Below are 11,909 nucleotides of genomic sequence, written 5' to 3' on the forward strand. Positions count from 1 at the left end.
TTTGGTTAATGGGAGTCTGTCTTGCCCTATCCAAGTCTCTTGGGAGAAGCTGCCAAATCCAGAGACTTCAGAGGTGCTAATTCAGAGAACAGATAGTAACAGGCCAGGCCCGAGAGGAAGGGGGAGGAGTGGGAGGACAAAGACAGTGGGCACTGGGGTACAGCAGGTAGAGAGAAAAAAAAGTCCTGTGGGCAGAAGTGGAGAGATAGTCTGTGTGTACTTGGCAATGGGGGCAGGGAGGTGGTAAATTAAAGGCTTTAAAACAGCACTGGGTGCAAGAAAGTTGGGAGGAGAGGAAAGGCGATAAGAGGAGCATTAATGACACATGTATTTTGCTTGTTTGTTGTTATTGTTTTAAAGAGATACAAATTAAAGATTGGAATCCCCAGGGGGATTTACTTGCCTTTTTGTTGCTGTTATCATTGATGACTTATGGCTGTTTCGTGGGACTTCTTTGAAAGGGACTCGTCTAGAACGGTGCTGTGCAAGAGAAATAAAATCAGAGCCACTAGAGAATTCAGAATTTTTTAGGAATAGCCACTTAAAAAAGAGAAGAAGACAGGTACAAGTGATTTTAATCACATATGTTATTTAACACAATGTATCCAAATATTATTGCAAAATGTAGTCAATATTTTACAAGGTATTAGTGAAATATTTTACATTCTCCTTTTCATATTGAGTCTTTGAAACCCAGTCTACTTAGAGCACATCTCAATTTGGATTCTACATCTCAGCTGCTCTAGTGTGGCCACATGTGGCTTGTGGTTCCCAAATGGGTCAGCATCAGCACAGATATAGAGGCTGGGCTGTGTAGTTCTGGGATTCCTAACAATAAAATAATAATAATAGTCACTTCTTGAGCCTCTTAGATGTGACACATGCTATCTTTCTCATGCATCATCTTAAGTAATCCTTTTAACAACCCCGTGTGGTACTGTTATTATCCCATTCTACAGATGCAGTAACAGAGCCTCAGAGAGGGTGAGTGATTTGCCCAAGGTCACACAGCTGGTAAACAGCAGAGCTGGGACTAGAAACTTAGTTGGCCTGACACTGGCCACTTTGCCTCATTTGCTCAGGGTCAGCAAAGAGGCCAGTCGGCAATCTTGGCTTCCCTAGCCCCCCTCTTAGGGCATGGGCATAAGGGTTGACTTTCTTTTTTGACTTAGTGGAGCTGCCACATTGACTAAAAAACAGACCGGAAAGAACATTAATTGTACAGCTGGGCGTACTGTGTGACTGACTGAGAACAGAGCAGTAACAAGATGCTCTGACTCTCATCAGCCAGAGGAAGCTGCAAATTCAAGGCCTGAGACCAGGTTCACACAATGTAATTGTTCTCAATGACACTTACTTAGCAAAGAGCTAGAGAGAGAATTGATTGTCATTAAAAACCGGACAAGAGCATCGATTGTCCCCACAGTGATGATTTGAGGATTCTGACTTAGCGATGCCAAGAGCACTGGTGCAGAGACATTTGTGATGTGATTTCCCCCGAGGAAACGGGCTCTAGTGTGGTCAGTCAGTGTAAAAGAAGCAGGAAACAGAGGCCTGGGCCAAGGGTGGGCTGTGCCCACACCTCCATCCCATCCCTCACAGGCAGCAGGAGGGGACTGGCGGGGCTGGCTTGGGAGGCGGGAGATCCCGCTGGCCTGGGAAGAGGGCCGTCCCTTCCCCTCGGTCCTGTTTGCCTGGATGCTCTAGGGGCCCTTCGAGATGTGACATTTCTGGGTCTGGGGCTCTGTGGGAGGAGGATGGTCCTTCACCCTGCTGGACACATGGATAGTACTACCCAAAGACTGAGGACCTGCCCATGGCTGTGGCCTGGTCAAGGCAAGCCAAGGCATCCTTTATTCACCCCTGAAGCCCCAGGCAGGTTGTTGAGTGAGGCCTCACCACCCTCTTCCCTGGGGAGCTGTCCTAGGAAGGAGGTGATACCATGTTCTCAAATGCTCCTGAATGCATTTCCAGCTCCCCCTCCATCCTGCTTCCTGCCACAGTTGGAGGAATACATGTAAGACTCTCCCATAGAACATGTGGGCTAGGATGTCAGCAGCTTGTGTTCCTTCATCCATCCATCCATCCATACAAGAAATGCTCACTGGGTAACCACTGTGTTCCAGATGCTCCAGCAGACCCTAGGGATAAGGACATGTTCAGGGCAAAAGCCTGTCCTTTAGGAGAACCCAACGCAGACAGACCAGGAAATCAGTAGCTACCAGGGAACATGGCAAGTATGCAATACAGGAACTTTAACCACAAATACCTTGTCTGCAGAGGCTGTGGAAGTTGAGGGAAGACAGGGGGCAGGAGCTTTGTGGGGTGAGAGGACATTCCAGAAAGGCAGAGAAGACAGTCTGTGCAAAGGGACAGGGGACACAAGGGGCATCCTGGAAACTGCAACTTCCCAAGCAGCCACTGACTCTCAGAGTGGACATGGGAGAGGCGGGAGATCAGGCTGGGGGCCCGTGAGGGCCAGGTGAGAGGGCTCCCCTGCCATGCTAAGGAATCGGGACCTTAGCCAGGGCTTAGGGTGTGTGGGAGGACATTAGGAAGGTAAAGTGTCAGATGGTGATCAGAATGGTCACCCTGCCTGGAGTGCAAGGGACAGACAAGAGAGGGGCAGGACCGGAGAGGAGCCCTCTGCCTCCAGTTTCGTTGCTGGACCTTTGACTGCTCCGCTCTGCTGGGCAACACAGCAGGGCTGACCCCGGGGACTACATGTTCTGCTCTCAATTGTCTTCCCTTGGGGTTTATCCAATGGTAAGAAGTGACAGGTGATTGGAAAATAGGAGGAGGAAAGGGCATTTCCCGCCAACCTTCTCTGTCCCAGGAGGTGTCTGGTCACAGCTTCGACTCCCATGGCTCTGCTCCTGTCAGATAGGCCTGTGCAGCTGTGTTTTCTAGGAACCCGGCCTCCCCTTCGGCTCCTCTCTGTTCAGAGGTGATGATAGTTCTCTGCTCCTGTGCTTGGTGCCTCAGCTCTTCCATCACCTGCACAGCCTGCTCCCTGAGCATCTCTGCCTGCCTGGTTGGGCTTGACTGACACAAGAGGAGAAAGGGGCACCAATTATACAAGTTCTCTCACTACTAAGTCCGAAGAAATGATGATGGTATAAACAGAGGTTACTACCGCAGTGGGGACGGAACGCAGAGACATCTCAGAGGCTGAACTGATGGGGCTTGTTGACATAATGCAGGCAGTGAGGGCTAAAAGAAATTGTGGACAACTTCAGGGTAATACAGGGGTCAGCAAACTTTTTCTGTAAAAGGCCAGGTAGTAAATATTTCAGATTTTTTAAGTCATTGGTCTCTGTCTCAAATACTCAATTTTTGCTGTTATTGTGTAAAAGCAGCCATAGACAATATATAAAAGAATCAGTGTGGCTGTGTCCCCCAAAGTTCCATGTATAAAAGTGGGGGAGACTGGAACTGGCCTGCGGGATGTAGGTTGCCAACTCCTGAGGTAAGGCCTTAGGCGGCTGCAAGGGCTGCAGTGATGTGAACAAAACAGGGAATCCAGGAAGGAGGACTGAAGTGGTACCGGAGTCAGGAAGAGAGTTGGGAGGTGGGTAACGATGAGGCCTGCATCAGTCAGGAATCGAGTTTGATTGCAAGTAACAGATCTGACATAACGATGATTTAAGCAAGACTGAGGTTTATTTTCTCTCATGGAAAGGAAGTCTGGAGGGTGGGAGTTCAGGGCTGATACGGCAATTCCATGGTGCCAATGTGGTCCCAGGCTCCTTAGAACTTTCTTCTCCATCATCCTTAGCACCTGGTTTTCATTTTCGAGGTTATCTCAGAGTTGCCTCATGGTCATCAAATGGCCTCTGCTATCCAGCTATCACATTGGAATTCCAGCTTTCACAGTAGAATTTCACATTGTAGGAAGGAGGGTCGGGGGAGGGATCAGTAATGTCAAGAAATGTGTTAGTCCTCTTTCAAAGAACTTCTTGGGAGCCCCACCCTTTAAAGTATTCTTTCCATTACATCCCACTGGCATTTATCTGCAAGAGAATCTGGGGAGTACAGCTTTTCAGATGGGCACACTGCCATTCCCATTGAAATCAGGCTTCTGCTGGTGGATGGTGAAGGGTGACAGGACACTGGATGGGCAACTAGATGTCTCTGTCAACAGTGCTGGTTTGGTTGTGTTGAGTTGGAGGTCCTTGTGGTCTGGCCATGTGGTCTGGATCTTGGGCAAGGAGGTTGGGTCTAAGATATGATGTGGGAATCACCCTCAAATGAGTGGAGCCAAATGTGAATATGGAAGCTCCCCGGGAAAGGGCTCAGCGTTCCCTCTCTGGACCCCACCCAAGGAGATTTGGTGCAATGATACAGAGGTGGAAATTCTATCTTACTGTACTGTGACATTGTGCTGGCTTGCAATCTTCCTATGGGCATGCAGGCGGTCTTAGTCATTCTGTATGCCCAGGGCCTGGCACGCATCTGACCCTACAGTCCCTGTGACTGTTGAATGACTAAATGAGTCATTTTTAGTTCATGCAGATTCAGGGAGATGGGAGGTCTCAGGAGACCCAGGGAAGAGAATTTTCAGATGTAGATGGTGATCTAATTTTTCAGATCTAGGACCCAGAACACACATCCCAATTTCTGCTCTGACAATGACACATCTGCTTTGGATCCTTGGATACACTGACCACAGAACCACTCACCACAGATTTCCTCTATTTTTATTTCACAGCTTGGCTGAGGATGAATATTTGGCAGCTTTCTTGTGAAAAAGAGAGACCCAGCGTGGGCTCAGGAGCAAAGGAAAATCTGGGGAGATCGACATATCTTTGCCAACAATCTGTTTGGTTAAATAAGGACATCAAACAACTCCATCTATGATCACCATGATTTTATAGAAGATCTGATGCCTGCCTGCGTCCAAGGGGAAGTTTTCAGTGCTTCGGGGACATGGTGAGGGAACAATCTGACTTAGGTCTTAAAGGATTGTCAAGGATTTTTCAGGAGGAAGGAGGCAGCAAGCAGGGGGAGCATTCATTCCAGGAAGAGAGAAGAAGGTGAAAAAGTTTTGAGGCAGGAAAAGCCTGGGGAGTTTGGAGACGGGGGCCATCGAGGGTGGCCACAGTCCAGGTGGGTCGAGAGGCTCAAGATGAAGCTGGAAATTTGGGCCGGGGCTCTTTCAAAGGGTTGCCTTGTGGGATTTGGCCATTATCTTGCAGGCAATGCGGCCAGGGGTGAAGATTTTAAATAGATGACACAATCAGAGGTAATCTGGAAAGATAATTCTTCTGGCTCTGTGGGGACCCTGTGGTCGGGGAGGCTCATGGTTACGGCCGACATCTAGATGAGAGGAAATGGGGCTTGATGGGGGCAGAGGCAGTCATGAAGGTGGGGGACAAGGAACAGCCAAAGGAGAGTTTGGTAGAGCTGACCAAATTTGGTGCTAGATTCCATGGGGGACCTGACAGAAAAGGAGGAATTCAGGATGACTTGGGGACTCTTAGAGAGGCTGGTTGGGATGGAGAAGTTGGGTTCTTGATAGTTCCTGATAAACACTAAGGACCAAGCTCATCTACAGTGCGTTTATGTTATTATTAAGTTATAAGTCCTTAGAAATACAAAATGACTTTGACCTTTGAAGTGTACAAAAGTTCACCAGGCGTGAGTATGACATCCGTCAGAATTTTCTTAATTGGCACCTGACCTTTTCAGTCTGAAGGGGTTAGTTATTGCCAATAAAGCTGAAAAGACATTGAGTTGTTTTCCCACTAATGGGTCAGGATGGGTTAGATGAAAATTTCAGTCAAAAAGAAATGGTCAACTAGAAAGAATTACATACCCAGAAGTCATGGCCCTTGATTGTGTGACCACAGCTCCTGATCATCGGTGTGTGGTGGGCACGTCTCTCTGAGGTCAGAGTGGAGTTTGCAGCCATGTCCACCGATGGGCAGGAGGCTGGACATAATGAACCTTCTTAGGTCTGTGGGTCCTTGTTCAGTGAGTAGGAGTTTCAGGAGAAAGACTAGATTGATAATCATCTGAATGCTTCATGCATCTTTCTGCATCTCTTGTTCACCCGTAACGGTGGCAGGAGAGTTATTAACATAAAACAAGAGCTGGCTGTGCTGCTTGGCCTCTCCAACCTTTGCTCTTACAGCCACCTTGAGGAGGGAGTGATGATGGCTAGGTGGCGGGGAGAGAAAGCAGAGAGAGGGCAGGGTTGGGGATGAACGCTGGTTTCTGAATCAAGAACTGGAAGCACTGGGTGGACAAGAAGGACACACCTGGCTATCACGGAGCTGGTAAGCAGGAGCGAGGATCAGTTCAGTAAGAAATCATGCTTCCACAGGAGGGATGGCCATGTCTGCAGACAGCAAACAGGCTCTCTCTAACTCCTCACTAGCTGACAGAGGAGAAAAGAGGAGGGATGAGAGAGAGGAAGACAGAGGCCGTGTTGATCTTCACAACCAGTATTTTCACACCTTGAAAAGATCACCCACAACTGAGAAGTTTGGGGAACAATACACCAGCCACCAGTGAGACCCCCATTACTTGCTCCAGCTGGACTTTTGGAGGTGATCACACCGGAAGGTAGGAACCAGATTATTCCCCTGTGTCCCCAGCGCCTATCAGGATTGGCACGTAGCAGTTGCTCAAAAACAAGGTGGGTTGATTGTGACTGTGAAGGAGAGAATCTATTTTAACACTTCCTTCATCTATTTCTTCTGTAATTTCTTCTCTATCCTTTCATGTTTGGGGTAGCCCTCTCAGACTACTGAAGTTCTGGACGCTTAAATAGATGCGCCGTGCCAGGGAGTGTTAAGTTTTTAAAAGTAAATAGGTGCGAGGAGTAACTAAACTCAACTTCTGAGTTGTTTTTTATTTTAAAGGAAGACCATTATTTTAGATGCATCTGACTGTATTTAGAGACTAACTGCATGCTCGGTGTGGCCATGCTCTAAACAGGCTTGCACACGGAGTGAAGAAATACCACTCAGCATTATGCTGAAACTTCTTGATTGTAAACAGAAGACTGTCTGCAAACTGTCGCTGCATAGTCTCAGGGCTATTCCTGGGCAGAATTCTTAGACGGATTATTACAAGAACGGTTTGTAAGCTCTTGGCAAGGAAGCCAGCTTGAGCTCACTAAGATGTAGTAAGTGAATGGATGAATGAGGACATGGATGAATAAATTGTGGCTGCTTTTTATATGAGGGATATGTTCCTTAAAACCTCATATAATTTTATATATGCATAAGTCAAGACTAATTCCCCCATAGAAATAAAGTAGGATTTACATTATCTCAAGTTTTGTACATTAAGTTAAACTTTATTCTTTTCAGTTGCCTTATTTCAAATTTGCATAATTCATATTGGCATAGAGTATGACTTAATTTCCTTTTTTATAAAGGAAGACTATGGACTTACACCTGGAGATCAAGGATATTCTTGACAAACTTTTGATTGTGTGGAGAAATGTAGGCTTCATATATCTTCATAAAGCCAGATGCATATATAACTTGTTGAACGATTGCCCTCTAAGGGGGCTGACTGAAATGAAAGTTGACCTACAAGGGTGTCCCCAGAACCATGCCACATGGCTCCAGCTTTGTCCTAATCAACATACGAAAGACATTTTCAAATTTGTGATCCAATGATACCTGGAGGGAAAGCAAATGTTTTGGATGACAAAGTCAGGACCCTCATAACCCAACCCCACTGCTAATCTCAACTGGCCTTGACCAGTGGACCAAGTCTAAGGAGGTGGAATTTAACAGAGATAAGTATGAAGTCCTGCACTTTGATCTAAAATGAGTATCTGGAGAAGAATGCCAGCAGCTGGGACTTAGCTGTTTTAGTTACTAGCAAGTTCAATGTGAATCAGTGATGTGCTACGATTTCTGAAAAAAAAAAAAAAAAAAAAAAAAAACAATTTAGAATTTAGTCGTTGGTTACATTAATAGAAACAGAGGATCCAGAATGAAGGAAGTGATGGTTTTTCATCATCCAACTGTACTTTGAGTTCTGTGATCAGTTCTGATCACAGACTGGATTGTGTCCAGAAGAGGAAAGGAATAGACAGAACTTGAATATTTATTCTGGAAAAGATTTAGGGAGGAAATTATTGTTGTTTTTCAAACATATAAATGGTTGCCATGTGCAAGATGATTTAGGTTACATCTTTTCAGCCTTTCAGGCAAATCCTAGGAACTTTGGCCAAAAATTTAAGGGAATGGGCTTTGTCTCAATGTAAGGACAATTAGAGCATCTGAAGATGAGAGCACCGTCTGGGGTCAGCTGATGTGTTTGGTCATCCTGGCACCATTTAGTGGCTAATCAGGAGCCTTGCTAGAAAAGAGACTCTGGATCTAATTTCCTTCTCCTGGGAACTCCTGAAGAGTCAGTCACAGATGATTCAGAAAAGAGAAAATAAATGGCCAGTAAATTATGGGAAATCATGTAGCTTTGCTAGCAGGTAAATGGAAACTCAAAACAGTCATAAAATCTCAATTTTAAAAAACACCAATAAAACACTACTTTTGTCTGGTAGCACAGATTAAAGAGAAAAAGAAATTCCAACACTGGTAAGGGTGCAGTGAAATCAGGGTTTCCATTCATTGCCCTTGGCACTGATGCCTTTTGGAAAGCCCATACATAAAGAGCTGTAACACTGATAATACTTTTGTTCCAACAGGCTACCAACCAAAGGGCAAGTTGAAAATATGCAAGTGGCCATATGCCTGAAGATGTTCATTGTGGTATCACTAGGAATAGAGAGAAACTGTAAGCAATTTAAACAATGAAAAGAAGGTAACAGTTGTAGATGACATGCCACCCACTCAATAGAATGTTATGATACAAAAGGCACATGAAAAAATGCTCCATATCACTAATTATCAGAGAAATGCAAATCAGAACTACAATGACGTATCACCTCATACTGGTCAGAATGGCCATCATTCAAAAGTCCACCAGTGATAGATGCTGGAGAGGGTGTGGAGGAAAGGAAACCCTCCTACACTGTTGGTGGTAATGTAGTTTGGTGCAGCCATTATGGAAAACAGTATGGAGATTCCTTAAGAAATTAAAAATGAACTTACCATATGATCCAGCAATTCCACTCCTGAGCATATATCCAAAGGGAATGCTATTTCAAAAAGATACATGCACCCCAATGTTCATAGCAGCACTATATACAATAGCCAAGACATGGAAACAACCTAAGTGTCCATTGACAGATGACTGGATAAAGTTGTGGTATATATATATAATGGAATACCACTCAGCCATAAAAAAGAATAAGATAATGCCATTTGCAGCAACATGGATAGACCTAGAGATCATCATTTTAAGTGAAGTAAGCCAGAAAGAGAAAGAAAAATACCATATGATATCACTTATATGTGGAATCTAAAAAAAAGACACAAAACTTATTTATAAAACAGAAACAGACTCACAAACATAGAAAACAAACTTATGGCTACTGGGGGAGAATGGGGTGGGAAGGGATAAATTGGGAGTTTGAGATTTGTAGGTACAAACTACTATATATATAAAATAGACAAACAGCAAGTTTATACTATATAGCACAGGGAATTATACTCAATACCTTGAAGTAACCTATAATGACAAAGAATATGAAAAAGAATATATACATGTATATGTATGATTGAAACATTACGTTGTACACCTGAAATTGACACAACATTGTAAACTGGCTACACTTAAAAAAGAAATGAGAAAAAAGAAAAAAAATAGAACATTATGTATTATTTTAAAAGGTGATCATTTTCACTATGGCTATGGGGAAAATGCACAGGACATTATGTTAAGTGTGCACATGTGGGGAATTGCCAGCTATGAAATTCTACAGCTGTGGTGATTATAATTATATACCAAACAGATGAATATGACAAAAGACAAGGAAATTTTCCTCTTGAGTCCAGGTCTGCCACTAGCCAGCTGTGTCAACTCAGGCACATCCCTTAACTTTTTTGTGCTTCAGCTTCTGGGTCAGTAAAATAGGGAGTTTAGACTCAATGGTCTCTAATGTCCCCTCCAGTTTTACGATGTGCAGAGAATGGTCCATTCCATTTAACGAAGAAACTGTATCCTAGTGGGGTTAAAACATCAGCCGCTGGCTTATTTTCAGACTTCTCTCATCATACTCCTCTTCTTCTATAGTATATATTTTCAGAAATCAGTTCTGAGATGAGTAACAGATGAGGAAAAAATAGAACTTCTGGATACTTCTGAAATAAACTGCTGCCTTTTGAAAGAGATTTAGCCATATGCCCCATAAGTATTTTACTATGGAGTAACATAAAACATTAGGATACTTTATCTCAAAATGCCCAAGAATGATTTCAAATCAAGAGACTACTGTCATCTAAGTTACCTAAGTGTTAGTATTACCTAAAGCACTGCTCCCAGAAGGTTTATTCACACAAAACAAAGGGAAGAGGTGGACATTTAATAAACTGATTTATTCACTTATATTTGAGTCTTTTAAAAAGTTGTCCTTACTAAGTCCCTGAACCCCCAGTTCTGTATCCCAATTTTTAAAAAATGGTCAAACATACCTTCATATTTGTGCCCATTGTAGGACCATTTGATTCCTGGGGGATCTGAGAAGCAGGGTGACAGACCTGTGCTTTCAGGTGATAAACAAAAGCCTCCTAGCTATGCCAGACCCCCTCTGAAGTTGCCCTCCTCTGTTCAGAAATTTCTAGAAGGATGGTAATTCCTTAGCTCAGAACTCTTCCTTTCATCAGGGAAAGCAGTCAACAGGAGAGGAGAAACTGGCCAGGGGCAGCCACTCTGCTCACCTTCACTCATCCCACTTCATTCAGGGCGGCGTCAACACTAAATGCACTTCGTGGTCCCCGAGGTACCTGGTGCGGGAGTTTCACTGCTCTGAGGATTCAAACAACTTTGAAGACAGTGTTATCTGATCTTTCCAGAAAATCACCCATTTTCAGTTGTCCAGGAAGAATGTTTATAAAGCAGGGATAAGCCACACCTGGATTAGCTAAGACTTAGAGGAGAGCGTGCGTGTCACTCATATATGCAGATGAAGCATCCATTCAGCAGATAATTACGTCTTCAAGGCAGAGTCCAGAATCTTGTAGTTTGCTCAAAGGAAACACAGAACATGAGATATACAGTTCCCCAACCAAATGCACGACACAGAATCGCAAATGCTACTATTAAAACTGTGGTGGGAATGAAAGTCACTTATGAGTGTGAGCTTTATTCATACTTTGGATTTCTTCTTTCTTTGCACTCACACCAAGCTGCTTTTAATAAACTGAAGACACCGGTAATTCCTTTGTTTCCTTCTTTTCAGGGAAGGAACTGAAGAGTGAATTGGAGAGGAAGGCACAGTGTGGCCCCGTTTTGATGAGGGCAGAGGACACAGACGGGGAGGCAGGTGAATACACAGTAAGGAAGCAAAGCCCCCTGAACACACCTGGAAGCAGCTTAGAGACACACCTGCGTGCTGTCCTTTCAGGTCAGCCACCTGACGACACTCTGAACTTATTCCAACAAGATCACCACTGCTTAACCCTCGGGAAGTTCTGCTCCAGGAAGCCTGGCCCCCATCCCTCTGGGGTGCCGTCTAAACACCTAATCGTATGCCTGTCCCAGCAACTCAGGGCCCCTCTTGTATTAGCTTTCAAGTCCCTTCCAGACTAATTCCACTTGTCACTGTGGCCCAGCAGTCCCTGGGATAGTGTTGGTGCTCAATGAATGCTGCTTAAATTAGAAGAGAACAAAAATAATGTGCAACACTTAATATGATTTTGACCCTGGTGGTAGTTTTTCTATTGTCATGCAGTGTGATTTCAAATCTGTCTGTTTCACCTGCCTCCTTTCGCACTTACACCATCTTGTAGCCCAGAGGCCCCGCCACCCCCCAGCCCCAT

This window comes from Camelus dromedarius, chromosome 5, assembly GCF_036321535.1.
Source record: "Camelus dromedarius isolate mCamDro1 chromosome 5, mCamDro1.pat, whole genome shotgun sequence".
NCBI lineage: Eukaryota > Metazoa > Chordata > Mammalia > Artiodactyla > Camelidae > Camelus > Camelus dromedarius.